General features: G+C 52.8%; 1 protein-coding gene and 1 long non-coding RNA gene across 4 annotated transcripts in view; one reads left to right on the top strand and one right to left on the bottom strand.

Moving 5' to 3' along the window:
• The window catches only part of SGSM1 (small G protein signaling modulator 1), a 76,064-nt gene that overhangs the window by 8,798 nt on the left and 50,528 nt on the right, over positions 1–16,738 (top strand). Inside the window, exon 3 of one of the 3 annotated variants that reach the window (XM_042234738.1) lies at positions 9,746–9,923. The exons of the other annotated variants lie outside the window; for them this stretch is intronic. The gene's annotated coding sequence lies outside the window, so the exon portion shown is untranslated. The remainder of the gene's footprint in view (positions 1–9,745; positions 9,924–16,738) is intronic. 3 annotated transcript variants of the gene reach the window in all.
• LOC132658012 (uncharacterized) lies at positions 932–6,779 on the bottom strand. Its single transcript, XR_009596926.1, has 2 exons — positions 3,821–6,779; positions 932–3,180 (listed from the first exon to the last, which is right to left on the bottom strand). It is a non-coding gene; the product is annotated as an uncharacterized LOC132658012 (long non-coding RNA).

Raw genomic sequence — 16,738 nt, forward strand, 5'->3', positions numbered from 1 at the left:
GTTAGCCATTCGTATGTCTTCTTTGGAGAAATGTCTGTTTAGTTCTTTGGCCCATTTTTTGATTGGGTCGTTTATTTTCTGGAATTGAGCTGCATAAGTTGCTTGTATATTTTTGAGATTAGTTGTTTGTCAGTTGCTTCATTTGCTATTATTTTCTCCCATTCAGAAGGCTGTCTTTTCACCTTGCTTATATTTTCCTTTGTTGTGCAGAAGCTTTTAATTTTAATTAGATCCCATTTGTTTAGTTTTGCTTTTATTTCCAGAATTCTGGGAGGTGGATCATAGAGGATCCTGCTGTGATTTATGTCTGAGAGTGTTTTGCCTATGTTCTCCTCTAGGAGTTTTATAGTTTCTGATCTTACATTTAGATCTTTAATCCATTTTGAGTTTATTTTTGTGTGCGGTGTTAGAAAGTGATCTAGTTTCATTCTTTTACAAGTGGTTACGCGCTTGTTAAAGAGATTGTCTTTACTCCATTGTATATTCTTGCCTCCTTTGTCAAAGATAAGGTGTCCATATGTGTGTGGATTTATCTCTGGGCTTTCTATTTTGTTCCATTGATCTATATGTCTGTCTTTGTGCCAGTACCATACTGTCTTGATGACTGTGGCTTTGTAGTAGAGCCTGAAGTCAGGCAAGTTGATTCCTCCAGTTCCATTCTTCTTTCTCAAGATTGCCTTGGCTTCTTTGCAAAATCTTGAAGGAATTCAGTGTCTGGGTGTTTGTAAAGGACAGTGACAGGACCTTTTGCAGTAGACCTCCAAACAAAAATTGGATAACTGAAGCCCCAGGAGATCAAGGGGCTTGTTGATACTTGCAGTGTTCAGTGAATTCTCCTCTGATTATTATTTAGTGCATTAGGTTGAAATAGAAAATTAGAATTGGAGCAGCTATTATTTTTCTTTTTTAAAAAAAAAGAAATAAAGACATCTTTACCACTACCATTTATTAAACACTAAGTGCTTAGCTCTGGCTCATTTAATCCACAAAGCAGTCTTCCTCTAGGGTAGGTACAGACTGCAGCTCCTCTTTACTGATGAAGAAACTGAAGCTCAGAGAGGTTAAGAACCCAGACTAAGTAAGGGCACACAGCTGCGAAGCAGCACCGCTGGGCATTTCAGCCAGCCCCACCCATTTCAAGTTGGATCATAACTTGCTAACAGAACTAGTTCAGGAAATAAATAAACCTACAAATATAAAACAGAAAGGGAAAGAGAGGCTAAGAAGTGGATATGTTGGTGCGAGGGTTTGGGAAGCTGTGGAGTGACCCGCTTTAGGTACGGCTGTATGCAGGGGTTCCAATGACGTCATGTCTCCATCTCTCTGCGCTGCTTTTTCCCTGTGTAAGCCTTATGCCCTGTCTGTCTCTATGGGGAGGTCAAGTGTTGCTCAGCCGCTCTCAGGGCCCAATCTGCCAGCGTGGCATCAACAGAAGCCAAGCTTCCCCTTCCCTGTGGTTCTAGCGGAAGTCTCAGGATTAGATCTCACGGGACCAACTGGGTCGTGTGCTCTTTTTGCGCCAATGGCCGCAGTACGGATTCCTCCGACTGGTCGAGCCTGGGAGGGCAAAGTGTGGAGTCAGCCCCGTGAGAGTAAAGGAGGGGGCCCAGAGGAGAGTCGAGGCGAAACGTCCAGACAGGGAGGTGGATCTCCGGCCGGGAAACCGCAGCATTTGGAGCTCAGCCCCTCACGGTGGAAGCGGCCTCTCTGATGCTCCGTGCCTGGCTGTGATCCCGGCGCTGCCTGGTGACCTACTGTGTGCAGGTGTCTGTCCGGTCAGAGATTTCTACTCTGGGGTGTGCAAACCCCGAAACTGTATGAACACTCTGTACTTGCCGTATGGAGAGGGTATCCTCCCTTCTCCTCAGGACCCATAAAGGGTCCACAGCCCAAACACTCCAGGACAGTAGGTGTTCTTCACTGTGGTTTTAAATAAATCTTTCACCAAGTTTATAAACGAAACACCCTGCAAGGTGCTGGGATACAAAGATGACTACAGTACAGTCCCCCACCCTCCACACGCTCAGAAATGAAATGGTGTCTCCTAATTTCTAACCCAGTGAGTCTTCTAATAATAATAACAATCCCTAATAGTAATCATAGTGAGCACTTATTGGGCACCTACTGTATTCCGGACTGGCACTGTCCAGTGTGAACGACTAGTCCCATGTGCCTATTTACATTTAAATCAAGTAACATTAAATTTACAATACTGTTCCTCAGCCTCACTGGGTACCTTTCGTACTCAGTAGCCCCACATGGCAACTATACTGTATTGGACAGCGCAGGGATGGAGCATGTCCAGAAAGTTCTATCATGTTCTAGACAGCATGCTAAGTGCTTTATATCCATTGATGTATGTAATCTTTAAAAAATCCTTAATGAACAGGACCTACCCCTGAGGCAGGGATGTTGTTGTCGAGTCACTATGTCACGTCCAACTCTTTGCGACCCCATGGACTGCAGCAGGCCAGGCTCCTCTGTCCTCCGTCTTCAGAGTTTGCTCAAATTCATGTCCACTGAGTCAGAGATGCTATCTAACCATCTCATGCTCTGCCGCCCCTTTCTCCCTTTACCTTCAGTCTTTCCCAGCATCGAGGTTTTTTCCATTGAGTGGACTCTTCACATCAGGTGGATAAAGTATTGGAGCTTCAGCTTCAGCATCAGTCCTTCCAATGATATTATGCAGGGTTGATTTCCTTTAGGATTGACTGGTTTGATCTTGCTGTCCAAGGGACTGTCAAGAGTCTTCTCCAGCACCACAGCCTGAAGGCATCGATTTTTCGGCACTCAGCCTTCTTTATGGCCCAGGGCTTACATCCGTACATGACCCCTGGAAAAGCCATAGCTTTGACTATTTAGGTCCTGTTTATCATCCCATTTTACAGATGAATAAACCAAAGCACAGAGGAAGTGAAGTGACTTGCCCAAGGTCACAGAGGTGGTAAAAACCAGGATTCTAAGCCAACCCTTAAACACAGTATCTCACTGCTTTTCCTCCTAAGGTTTGCTGGAGGTGGCTGGTCCATTTTCTGGTCCACACGGTATGTGAGCCATCTGGGAATTCCATTTCTTACTTTCCTGTGGCCCGTACACCCCCGAATTTCAGGCTGCCTTCCAGAGAATCTCAGCACCGTCTGGAGTCTGTGCGCAGCTTCCTCATCCACGAGGCCCGAGGGTCTGCAGAAACAGGGAGTGTTGCCAGGGGAGCCGCCACACGCAGTGGGCAGGGCACCCGGGAGAAAGCTGGCAGGGGTCCAGGGTGTGAGCTCAGGATGTGAAACACTAGGGCCCTTTCCCCTGGGGACGGGAGGCAGTTGGGCAGCTGTCTTTAAGGCTCCTCCATCTCCGTCATTGACTGGGTATAGGAGTATTGGCTGAAAGGACATTTTCCCCAAGGTGCCCCCGGCAAGTGCTCTTAGCATCAGGCACTGGGGGAGGCTTCTTGTCAGGCACTGGGGGGCACCCATGCAGGGCTTCCGGTTGGTGGGAACCCCATTCTCAGCCCCAGAACACCTCTCCTTCTTGGCTAGCTGGCTGGCCAGTCCTCCAACTCTTGGGAAAGAATGTAGGTTTCCTATTTATATGCACTATTTATAGCACACCAGTAAACCATTAACTGGGGCCGGGCTGGCAGCAGGCCGGGAGAGGCGTCTGCTTCTCCTGCAAGCCCCAAAGCCACCTTTAGGGTCGTTAAGAGAGGAACCCCTCCCTGAGTCTGAAGACTCGCATGCGACCGTCTCATCATCTGTTTGTCTGCTCACTCCCATCACACGGATGGGCTGGCAGAAGGATGCCCCTGGGGCTTTGCCTTCCTTACCTGTGGATGTGGCAGGCAGGATGGGAGGATGTGGGCGGGGAGGGTGAGGCAGGTCGGTCCCAGAACTGCAGGTGAGAGAGAGTCCAGAAAAGGAAGCCTTGATCCATTCCCCGTGGTCGCCAAGGTCCTAGCTGAGGTCTTCAGACCCCAGCTCTGCGAGACCCCGATGGCCCCCTGTGGCCCATGCAGACTGAGGGTGTGGAGGAGTGCCTTAGCATGTCTGCCCAAAAGCTGGAACCCCTGCCAACATCCTCCACGAGCAGCAGAGTGAGGGAAAGACATTTTTTTAAAAAACAGACTTTATTTTTAAAAGCAGTTTTAGGTTCACTGTAAAAATTAAGTGGAAAGTACAGAGATTTCCCTTATATCCCCCACCCCCACTTCCCTTGTGGGCTTCCCTTGTGGCTCAGCTGGTAAAAAATCCGCCTGCAATGCGGGAGACCTGGGTTTGATCCCTGGATTGGGAAGATCCCCTGGAGAATGGATAGGCTGCCCAGTCCAGTATTCTGGCCTGGAAAATTCTATGGGCTCTATAGTCCATGGGGTTGCAAAGAGTCGGACACGACTGAGCAACTTTCACTTTCCCCACCCCCGCACATGGACAGTCTCCCCTATTATGGACCCTCCACCACCAAAGTGGGGCATTTGCTAACAATGGATGAACCTACACGAACGCAACATTGTCACCCCAAGTTCAGAGTTACATTAGGCTTCCCTCTTGGTGATGTACATTCTGTGGGTCTGGACCAATGCGTAAGGACAGGTATCCACAATTAGAGTATCACACAGAATACTCTCGTGCATGCATGCTAAGTCTCTTCAATCGTGTCCAGCTCTGCGACCCTTTGGACTGCAGCCCGCCAGGCTCTTCTCTGCCTATAGGATGCTCCAGGCAAGACCATTGGAGTGGGTTGCCATGCCCTCCTCCAGGGGATCTTCCCGACCCAGGGATCAAACCCCACATCTCTTATGTCTCTTGCACTGGCCGACGGGTTCTGAGCCACTGGGAAGATCCAGTCTTGCACTGAGCCGACCACTGAGCCACCTGGGAAGAATACTCTCAGGACCGTAAAAACCGTCCATGCCCTGCCTGCTCATCTCTCTCTCTCCCCTCAATCCCTGGCAACCGCCGATCCTCTTACTGTCTCCATAGTCTTGCCTTTTCCTGCTGCGGCTGCTAAGTCACTTCAGTCGTGTCCGACTCTGTGCGACCCCATGGACTGCAGCCCACCAGGCTCCTCCGCCCATGGGATTCTCCAGGCAAGAGCACTGGAGTGGGGCGCCATAGCCTTCTCCGAGAACATCCTACAGGTGGACTCATACCGCGTGTTGCCTTTTCAGATTGGCTTCCTTCATTTACTAATAAGCATTTCAGCCTGGACGTTTCTTTTCGTGACTGTGATTCACCTTGGGGAACCGATGAGGGGCAGAGCGAGGGAACTAGGAGGTAAGCTGGGAGAGGTGAGTGATGGAAGATGAAAGATGACGGCTGAGGCAGAGGTGGAGCTGGCAGGCGCTGCTGGACCACGGCTGTGCCAGTGACGCTGGGCTGCACCGGGCTGAGGGAGCAGGTGCCTTGTCCAGCTGGCTGCTGGGGTCCCCACCGTGACCTGGGACTGCAGGGCAGGAGACCTTGGACTCAGATCCCAGCCTCTTCATAGGCCCAGCGATCTTTGTCCCTCCCAGGTCCACCGCTTCCTTAGGAAAATGAGAATAATAACAATAATACCTGCATTATTGTGAATCTCTGGGCTCACTTTCGTAAAGCGCCTACCCAGCGTGCAGGAAGCATCTGTATGTGTCTATTGAATCAATGGATGCGTCTGCTGCGTGCCAGGCTCGGTACAGGGCAGACAGTCATGGGTTTGAACCTCTGCCCTGCCATTTGCAAACCTTGGGCTCTTGGGAAGTCGTTTAGTCTCAACGAGACTCAGTTTCCTCATCTGTAACATGGGGAGAGTGATTGTGCCCATTTTTCCGAATTACCACAAGGACTGGATGAGATAAACAGTGCCAGGCGCAGTGAGGCCCTTATAAGTAAGTGCCGGTTGTTCTTACATAAAACAGATGCGTGCAGCACCTGCTGTGTGGCTGCCGCTCTGTTCAGTGCTCTGTGCTGAGCTGTCTAAGTGTTCATGTGTATTTTGGATATTAACCCCTTATCAGTCATATCATTTGCATATATTTTCTCCTACTCTGTTTAGATGGTCTTTTTTGTCTTGTCGATGGTTTCCCTTGCTGTACAAAAAGCTTTTAAGTTTAATTAGGCCCCGTTTGTTTATTTTTGCTTTTATTTCTTTTGCCTTCGGAGGCAGAGCCAAGAGATACTGCTATGGAACTGTTATCTTATGCCCGTGAGGCAATACCAACACAAATAGCAATGTAACACTAATATGACTAGAACTCGCTGTACGGATGGGAATGCTGAGGCTCAGAGAAGGGACACGGTTTGCCCAAGATCACGAGTGTGTTAGCTGGGATCTGAATCCTGGAAGTTCAATTCCAGAGCTCACGGCTGGGCCGTGGGTGTTATTCTGTGTGTGTGTGTTCTCAGTCGTATCTGACTCTTGGCGACCCCTGTGGCCCACCAGGCTCCTCTGTCCATGGAGTTTCCCAGGCAAGAATACTGGAGTGGCTTGCCCTTGCCTCCTCTGGGGGATCTTCCCGACCCAGGGATCGAACCCGCCTCTCTTGCGTCTCCTGCACTGACAGGCGGGTTCTTTACCTGGAACAGGTGGGGGTGGGCAGAGCATCACAGCAACTTGAGGGCATCTCAGGAGGGAGTGAGACGCTCACGTTACCTGGTTCCAAGTCTGAGCATCTGGCTGGTTTTCCAGAGCTGGAGATGGAGGTAGGAGGAAGGGTGTCAGGTGGAGAGGACTACGGAAGCCAAGGTCAGCTGGTGGGAGTCACGTGAGTCACCCGGAAGGAGTGCTTGTGTGCCTGGGAAGGGACAGGATTTGGCTGGAAAGGAAGGTGGGGGCCACATGGAAGCAGTCATGATTTGCAGGGCGGTCCCATCCAGGTCCAGCCCCCACGTCTGTGTCTGTGCTTTGGAGCGTCCCAAAATATTCCTGTCCCCTCCCCATCCCCCACTGATCAGGCCGGTTCCAGCCCCTCCCACCTCTCACCTCCTGCGTGCCTCACCCATAACAAGTTGAAAAATGCAGAGCCGCCAGCTATTTCCGTGCAGTGCTTTTCCCTGCCACACCATCCGTACATCTGTTCCTTCTTTGAGCTCCAGGGCGCCTCTGTGGGGGCAGTAGCAGAAGGAAGCTTTCCCCCTCTGCTTTCTGGTTGGTGAATCCAAAACCCAGAGTTCATTTCTACTTGTACTTCAGAACTTGAGCATCACCTCCTCCAGGAAGCCCTCGCTGATCTCCCCACCTCCCCAGTTTCCTTGCTATTTGTTCTCATAGAACCAAGTTTTTTCACTGCAGAGAATTGGTCTCACTTCACACTGGTTGGTGTGATTTAGTTAACATCTTTCCACTCAGCTGGACTGTGACCTCCTTGAGGACAGAGACTGAATCTGCTTGCTGCCTGACGCCAGATGCCTAGGAGGTGCCCTATGAATGTTGAGTGAACGAGTGCGTTTTGGTTCATGTGATCCATGAGGGGAAGGCAGGTGTCAGCGGAATGTGGAAGAGGCGCACTTATCCCTGCTTGGGATATGGAGAGTCCAGGAAGGCTCCCAGGAGGAGGGGACACCTGAGCTGAAGCCCAAGTTGCAGTTAGCAAGCTGGAGTGTGCATGGAGGGGCGTCTGGCAGAAGGCACCATGTGGGCAAACCGTGGAGGTGAGCCCATCGGGTGGCCTTTGGGGACCCACATCCAGGAGTCAGTTGTTCCAGGCAGGATTTACAGTGTCTGCATCTTGCTCTCAGCATCCGGAGTGCCTGCAGAGGGGCCCAGCCCATCCACCACTCACCCCCTCACCCCAGTCATCCTTGAGGGGGACTCTGTGTCACTCCCCTCTTCTCCCCACTTTCGCCACATGCTGAGAGTTATTTTTAAAACCACCTTGAAGGCCCTCCAGGCATCCTAATTTAGCGGTCCTCTCCACTGTGAGTTTCTTGCAGAGTTAAGAGTCAGGCTGCTTGGGGGCCTTTATCTCAGAAGCTGATGCTGCCTCAGCATTAGTCACCCACCTGCATGGCCAGGCACCAATCCCCTGAGACCCCAGCTGGGGTGGGAATGCTCCTCGCTGGCCTCCGAGGAGCAGGTGGCAGCTCCAGGGGTGTTTATTTAGGCCTCCTATGGGCCACAGGCACTGCGCTGGGTGCTGTAAACCGGGGGTCCCTGTTGGCTCTTGAGCTGAGAGGGCTTTCTACATTACAAAGAGCTGTAAAAACAAGAGACTCATTTAGACCATAGGTGGCTGAAAAGAGGTTTGCCAGATTTAGCAAATGAAAATTCAGAACGCCCAGTTCAATTTGGATTTCAGGGAAAGATTAACGTTTTAGTAAAAACATGCACCATGTACTCTTTAGGACATACTTATGCTAAATATACATTTATCTGAAACTTACATTTCACTGGGCAGCCTGTGTTTTACGTGGCAGCCTTGTCCCAAAGCCTGAAACATTTGCTGTCTGACTCATTATAGAAGAAGTTTGTCACCCCCAGACTTACACAAGAGCAAACACGATCCATCAAAAGGGCTTAGGACACTGCCTGGAACCCAAGCACTGGATACTGGTATTAGTGTTATTAATATAATCAGAGTGATCACCAAATATATATCGAACTGCTTGTCCAGTCACTGTCCTAGGGGCTCAAGGTTTACTTGAGCAGGTAAATCCACAGATGTGTAGTGACGATCAGGCCCTGATAAATTCTAAGGTGCCACATACGACACTCTGTTTTAGGGCAGTTCTGAGCGCTGTGCCTGTTTTGTCTTTGGAGTCTCCCCATAGCCCTGTGAGGTGGTGCAAAACATCATCCCCATTTCACAGGTGAGGAAACTGAGGCCTAGGATTCCCCCAGCTAACAGCAGAGCTGGCGTTTGACCGCAGCCTGGTGGCTCCAAGCCCATGTTCTTACGTCACTAAAGTGCCTCCCTTTACACCGTGGCAACTGTGTGCTGGGTCCCACTTAAAGGCCCCCTGCCTGGATCTTCCACAGCCCTTAATGACAGTCCCGCATACTGGGCCAAGTGATTCCTACCAGGCGCTTGGAGGCGGTGGACACAGCACAGCATGGGGAGGCAGGGAGGAGGAGCAGGTGTTCTGAAGCCTGGCAGGGCTCCAGGTGGGCAGCGTGAGAGTACCTGGGTGTGGGCAGGTGGCAGGTGTGAGGAGGAGAGAGACAGGATGGCCTGGGGGGCCCCCCAGGAGCCCCCCTTCCAGCTGTGCAGACTGGCCCGGATTTCCCTGCCTCCCGTCAGAGATGAATCCTCCTTTTATGCTGTTTAAATATTTGCAGGTGGAGGGAGGTTGGGGTGAAGGAGGGCGGGGCATTTTTCTGAGTGGTTGCAGGGTGAGGCCGGAGGAGCAGGGGCAGCTGCTCCAGGCCTGATGTGGGGGAGGGGTGGGGCCAGGCCACAGCCAGAGCAAGTTGAGGTTGCTCGCCCGAATAGAGCTGAAAGGGCCTCCTAGTTCCTGCACATTCGCTGAGTAACTAACCCTCATGAAAATCCACCCCAGGCCAGGCAGTGAACCTGACCGTCACTGTTATCTCAAGAGTCACTACTGTTTGTAGAATCCCTATATGTGCTAGGCACTGTGTCCACGATCTCATTCAAGCCTCGCGTTGGCCCTGTGAGGTGGGGGTGCTAAGACCCCCACACACACCGTTTTCCAGATGGGGAAGCTTGTCCAGCATCAGGCGGGCAGTGAGTGGCCAAGGGCTTGGCCCCAGGTCAGTGACTCCACCTCCCAAGCTCTTAGCCTCTCTCACCTGCCTCCCGACATCCTATCCTTAGATCTGAGAAGCTGGTTCCAAAAGGAGCAAGCTCCCCATCGTTGGAGGAATGCAGGCTGACGTTGGAGGACTCCTGAGAATGGAAATGGAGAGGGATTGCAGCTTCCTGACCACTGTGACCTTTGAGGTCCCCGCCGCCTCTGAAGGGTCCCCGCAGTGGTTAACAGAGTCACATCCGGGTGAGCCAGGTCTTCTGACTCCTAGTTCAACGCCTGTTTCCAGCCCCAAGTTGGGAGACATCGAGGAGTCCCGCCTCACAGATTTCTCAGCACCTGACCCACGACTGGGCAAGGCTGGAGGCAGGGCTCCAGGACAGGCTGTCAGGCAGACCTGGGTTCAAGTCCTGGCTGTGTGACCTTCAGGCAGGTCATATAAATTCTCCATGCCTCACTTCATCCATCTTTAAAGTAGGGGATAATAATGGTCTATTGAACTCCGGGAGTTGGTGATGGACAGGGAGGCTTGGCGTGCTGCGATTCATGGTGTCGCAAAGGGTCGGACATGACTGAGCAACTGAACTGAACTGAACAGATTAAATCAGACTTACTATACAGCTCACCTGGCACTTAGTAGGTACTGTTAGTAAATATTCTGTTTATAACAAAAGCAGAATAATAAAACAAAAGGAAAATAACAAAAGCATTTGCTTCACAATGGCCTCTGGCTTCTGCAAAGAGGGACAAAGTATTATTAGAACAAAGGCCCTGGGTCTGTCCAGGCACTCCCCTAGGGGCTCAAGGTTTCCTTGGGAGAGATGAACACTGAACAGGTTCACGTAGTGATGATCCACAGATCCACAGATGTGTAGTGATGATCAGGCCCTGGGTCTGAATCCTGTCACCTCTTCATGGCCCGGGTCAGATTAGCTAATTCTGTGTGTATCAGTTTCCCCATCTATATATAAAATGGGAATAACTTGGGAAATGGCCTCCTTAAGGTTGTGTTTACAAAAACAGTCCCCAGAACATAGCAAGCACCCCCCAAAAAAGTGAGAGTACGCTTTAGTGCCATAAAGCTCCTACTGTGTGTTGGCCCAGGCTGCCCCTTCACCAGCAATGTCCCATTTAATCCTCAGCGCAGCCCTGCAGGGTGACAGGTTCCACTTCACAGTTGAGGACGCTGAAGTGGCAGCAGGGGGGTGACCTGACCGTGCCCACACAGGACACTGGTGGCTGAGCCGGGGTGGGAACACGGGTTTGTGCGGCTCCAGAACAGCGCCAACCACAGCCACAGCCTCCGTGCCGCCAAGACAGGGCATGACTCCTGGGCCCGAGCTTGGGAAGTCACACTGGATGCCAGGATGCCACCCTGCCACCCACACTGTCTCCACACCACCCCGTGGTCCTTCTGAGCTGTCTCCTTCCAAAGTGGACCACACTCAAGACCATGTCTGGCAGCCTGAGAGGAGGAAGGTGGTTAAGAGTTTGAGAGGCTCTCTGTGGCTGCCAGGCCCTCTTTCCCCGCCCGCAGTGCTGGTCAGTCCTTGGGGATGGTCTCCCCCAACTCATGCAGGAGTGGGCAGCAGCTTCTTTCTTCCCACCGCAAGACCATGCCCCCTTCTGCAGGATTCTCAGTGGCCTTCTTGGGCAGGCTCCCACGGCATTGCCTTTTCATTTCCTCCCTGGCCTCCGGCTGTCGGCCTGCTATTAACTTCTGAGGAGACGCTCTAGCCCACAGCTGGGAGCCAGAGGAAGTGGGGAGGGGTCTTTACTCACCAGAACCCCTCCTTCAGGCTGAGAACACCTCGGCTCTGCGTTCTCCCCTCCAGCGCCCCCCACCCCCCGGCCCTGGGCTCCTCCCTGCAGCCAGCTTCCTGACTGTGTGACCTCAAGACCTGAGTTTCAGGATCCACAGCTGTACGCAAACAGTCTTCTCTGCTCCGCAGATTTTGAACTTGAGACAGGGCATGTGTGTAGTCAGGGTGCCGATAGGAAGCAGATGGCTCCCCCAAACCAAGGACATTAAGATGAATTTAATAAAAGGCTGTTGACTACGAGGGAAGGATGCTGAGAGACCGCAGGAAGCGTGCAGCACTCTGCGATATTAACATTGGGGAGCCAGGAGCCACCACTGCCCCCAGCCTGACCAGGGTGTGAGAAAGGCATTCCCAGGAGGAGCTTGCTGTGTGGGGAGGGTCCCTGGACACAGCCGTGACTGCCGCATCTCCTCCTTGAGGATTTGGGGACAGTTCCCTGTTTTATATCCTCCCCCACCCTTCCCTACTCTCTCCCACCCTCCGTCTCCATCTCCTTAGCTCCTCTGTGCAGTATGAGTGTGAAGAAGATCGCTTGGGGGTCTTGATATCCACCCCAGGGTTTCTGATTCAGTAGGTCCAGGGTGAGGCCGAGCGTTTGTATCTGTAACCAGTTCTCAGCTGGCACTGGTGCCTCTCGGCCCCTCCTGGAGCAGCTCTGCCAGTCCCCACTGCATGTACCTGGTGCCTCTCTTAGGGTGTGGCTCTTAGGACTAAGGGCCCCTCCAGCCCAGGACTGTCTGACTACATCTCCTCGGCTCTCCCTACCTCGAGCTCAGTACCCAAGGGCTGATTCTCCTGCCTTCTGCCCAGATGAGTTCCCCTGCGTTTATATCATTTGCAACTTGTCCCTGGAGATTGCTATCCAGACGCGTTGATGGGAGGTCAGCGCTAAGATGGAGGTCAGGATGCAGGAGGTTTACAGGGGCCCGCTCTTGGGGTCAGCTCCAGGGGAGGTGAGGAGGAGCAGCGGGAATGGGTGGAGGGAGAAGTTGGGCCCTGAGCTGGGCTCCGCGGAAGCCCCTGGCAGCTCCCACCATCCCCGTGGGGAACTGGGAGTGCCCCGTGACCTGTCCCGTGTGAGGGCAAGGATGCTGGATCTTCACAGCCACATCATTCCCTGTATGGCACCCCACCCCCGACCTCGGGAAGGAGCGAGACTTTGGAGGGGTATCTGTGCAGCTGAGGTGACCCTGTTCTGAGGGGCCAGCAGCTCTCCCAGCCTCTGGTCCTCATGGGATCCAAGTGGTGCCTTGTGGCAGCTGCCACATCATCAGAACCTTCTCACGGCCCACCCCTCTCCCTGCCCTCCTCTCTCTGTCCCTGAGGCCCATGGCCCCTGCACTCCACACTCTTCCTTCCTCTCCAGCCCCAAACCAGAAAGCCCTCTAGCTAGCACTCAAGTGCACAGAGCAACCCCCGCCCCCAGTTTTTTTGCCCCCAGAGCAAAACACCTGCCCACTGTTTTGCCACCAGCGGACCTCTGAATCTTCATTTTGCTTGGCCAGGCCCTCCTGCAGCTCCAAGAAGTAAAAGCACCCCCCACCAAGGCCCCACCCCGCTTGCACTTCATCGGTATTCCCTGCCAAGCGCCATGGGGCGGGATGCTCCAGGCCTTCTGGAGAGAGAGGAAGATGGCAGAGGTGTGAGTCTGCTCAGGCTGACATAGCAGGGTACCACACGCTTGGCAGCTTGAACAGCAGGAATGCATTTCCTCACACTTCTGGCGGCTGGAAGTCCAAGATCAAGGTGTTGGCAGGACGGGTTCCTTCCGAGGGCCTCGCGGGAAGGGTCTGTGTTGGGTGTCCCCCACTGGCTGCCGATGACAGTCTGCTCCCTGTATCTTCACGTGCTCTTCCTCTGTGACCGTCCGTGTTCAAATTTCCTCTTCGTGTAAGGACACCAGATGATAACAGATTCAGGCTCGCTCTGAATGTCCTGATTTCCACTTAATCACTCTGTAAAGATCTCACCTCCAAATACCGTCACGTTCTGAGGAACTGAGGATAGGATTTCAAGATACGTATTTGGTGGGGGCCCAGGGAGGGCCACAGCTGAGCCTGTAATATTAGGGGAGGTGACAGTTTAGAGGATTGGAAAGAAGGTGACAAGGAAAGGGAAGGGAAAGAGTTTAAGGCATCCTGAGCAGGTATTTGAGGTCAGAGTGGGGAACCACAGCCCTGAGGGGCAGTGCCAGGCTCAGGGCACCTCCTAGTTGATGGCCAAACCAGAAGTCAAAGCTGAGGGATTTTTCACGTGTCCTCAGGAAGCTCAGAGCTTCCTTTTGTGGAGGGAGCCGATGGGCCTGGTCGTCTCTGCACTCACCGTGGCGGAGGAGGCAGCGGGCAGCAGGGTCCCCGCGTCAGAGCCACTCCAGAGGGTGACCGGCAGATGGCCACCTCCGAGGAACAGGAGGGCGTCGGCAGGAGGGCTGTGACCTGCTTAGAGGGCAGCCAGCCCTCTCTCTGGAAGGAGCTGGGGCCTGCCGTGGCATGGGGCAGACAGGCTTTGACCCTTCCCGCCACCCTGCCCTTCCCCCGCAAGAGCTGTCCTGCTGCTAAAAGAAACACACCAGGCCCGCAGAGCCGAGTGTTCTTGTGCTCAGTCCGAGAGCTGCAAAAACACGCCCCTCTTGTGTGTTTCTCCTTTGCTCTCAGCTGTCCCCCACACAGTAATCTGACACCAGACGTGTGGGTTTTCCACACAACAATTCTCTGACACTACCTGGGTGTCCTATAGTTAACTCAGTTCTGACACCATCTACCCGGGGTGGCATCAGATCCTGCAGGTTAAGGGCCCAGTCCCATAATACTGACCCCCATCCCCCGATTTCAGGCACCGATCACAAATTTCAGGCTATTCCTTGTATTTCTGGCAGACTGGCTGTAGATCAGGGTTCCCAGCTCCTAACCCCATCATAGTGCAAGTTTGGGTTTCAGTGGATGAATTTTGGAGGACCCTGAACTGCCCTTTGCAAAGGAGTGTGCTCCCTCCTCCATCTCAGTTTCCTCCCCTATGCAAGGCTTGGGTGTTACCATGCCATTCTTCTGCTGATCCAGAGAGGCGAGGCAGGTAGGAGAGAGCTTTGGAAGCAGTGATACACGCAGAAACTATAATTCTGGCTCTTTCTGTCCACCTGCTTGCAACCCTTCTTTACACACCGTGCAGGCTCCCCTTGGTGGCCGTGTTTCCCCGGGGAGGTTAATTTTGGTTTTCTTTTTGTTTTGGTTTTATCTGTATGACGGCTTGTTGTAGAAGGAGCACAGCCCCTGGCATGAGGTAAACCTGGATCCGAGCCCTGAACCCGCTGCTCACCAGCTGTGTGACCCGGGGCGGGTTACTCTACCTCTCTGTGCCTTTGCTTGCTCCAGGGATCAGTACGCTGTTGCTCTATGTACCCACGGCTGTAGTGACTGGAGAATCCCCTGGACAGAGTCCATGGGGTCGCAAAGAGTCAGACACAGCTGAGCGTGTTTCGCATAGTAACAAGAAAGCTTTTTTTTTTCCCCCGACTAAAAATATTCTACCCAAGCAGAAAGTCAGTCATGATCCTTCAAGTTGTTCATTAGTCAAACACAACTTTACTGAGCACCTGCTGTGTGCTGGAGACACGGTTGTAAATCAGGGAGACATGGAGTGCTTGCCCTCGTGGGATCCCCAGCTTGGCAAGGGGGACAGGTGCTAACAAAATCAGCATAAATCTGATGGGTGTTACAAAAGCAGCCACCGTAAGGACCTCAGGCAAGGAGGTTTAACCGAAACAGCTGATGTTTCCTCCAGGATCAGAATTAGCAGTGAAGGAGGCCAAAGGCGAGCCTCTAGGCAGGGCAGTGCCTGAGGAAATACAGTTAGCAGCTGGAGGGGCTGGAGAAGGCAATGGCACCCCACTCCAGTTCTCTTGCCTGGAAAATCCCATGGACAGAGGAGCCTGGTGGGCTGCGGTCCATGGTGTCGCTAAGAGTCGGACACAACTGAGTGACTTCACTTTCACTTTTCACTTTCATGCATTGGAGAAGGAAATGGCAACCCACTCCAGTGTTCTTGCCTGGAGAATCCCAGGGACGGGGGAGCCTGGTGGGCTGCCGCCTATGGGGTCACGCAGAGTTGGACAGGACTGAAGCTACTTAGCAGCAGCTGGAGGGGCTGGAGCCAAGGTGAGAAACACTGGTACAGGTTGGAATTCCAGCTCTGCTCCTTCCTAGCCATGTGGCCTTGGGTGGCCTAGCTCATCTTCCTGAGCTTGGTTTCCCCATTTGTTAACGGGACTAGTTCCTCAGGCTTGGTTAGCTAGGGTTCAGACTTTGAAATGCCGCTGGCAGAGCCCGGCTTGGAGCTTGCTGGGCCGGGAGGTTGGGAGCTGTTCACAAGGCAGGTGCTGACTTGGTTGTGTAAGGGCGGAGGTGGCATACCAGCTAGGGTGGGCACTGCCACATGATTTTCCAGAGAACACGGCTAAGGATGCTTTGAGTTCTGTCTTCTTCTCCAGGAGGCAACCAGAAGGAAGAGAAAGGAAGGGCGCTGGGAGCCTGACACTGCACCCAGATCTGTGCGTGGATGGGCTGGCCGGGATGAGTCTGGGTGGCCCTCAGGGCAGCCAGAAAGGGGGCCCATCGATGGGGGTGGATTCCAGACTCCCACGTCAAGCCCTGCTGATGTTCGATCTGAGACCAGGCTTTGATATCATCTCTTCCCACCTCCTCAAGGTGGGAAAACTGATGACCCAGAGGGGAGAAACGTTTTGCTTAAAGTACTACAATGACTCTGGGCCCAAGAATCCAGCAAAGCAGAATGGGCGTCCAGGCCACCAGAGGGTCACCTCTGTGAGCAGAGGCATGACTGCCCTTTCCGTGTCGTGTCCCCTGTGCCTGGCCCCTCACGCGTACTCAGTGAGCATTGATCGACTGAGGGATGTAGTGTGGAGAGCACACAGCCTGGGGACTCACACCCATCTTGAAATCTGTCTCCACTCTGGGCCAGGTCTGCCTTTCTGGGTGAATTTCTACATGTTGCTGAGCTCAGTTTCCCAAAATAAGACCACAGGTCCAGCTGGTACAGGTCCCTGAGCAGGGATTTCATCTACCGGATCTCAGGGCTGATATTTCATATTGTACCCCCCCAATTTTTTTATATATACTCATTTCATTCATTCATTCATCCACTCAGAAAGTATTTGTGGAGACCTACTATGTACCAGGCCCTGTTCTAGGCTCCGTGGATATAGCAGTGAACAAGGCAGACGGG

Source organism: Ovis aries, chromosome 17 (assembly GCF_016772045.2).
Source record: "Ovis aries strain OAR_USU_Benz2616 breed Rambouillet chromosome 17, ARS-UI_Ramb_v3.0, whole genome shotgun sequence".
NCBI lineage: Eukaryota > Metazoa > Chordata > Mammalia > Artiodactyla > Bovidae > Ovis > Ovis aries.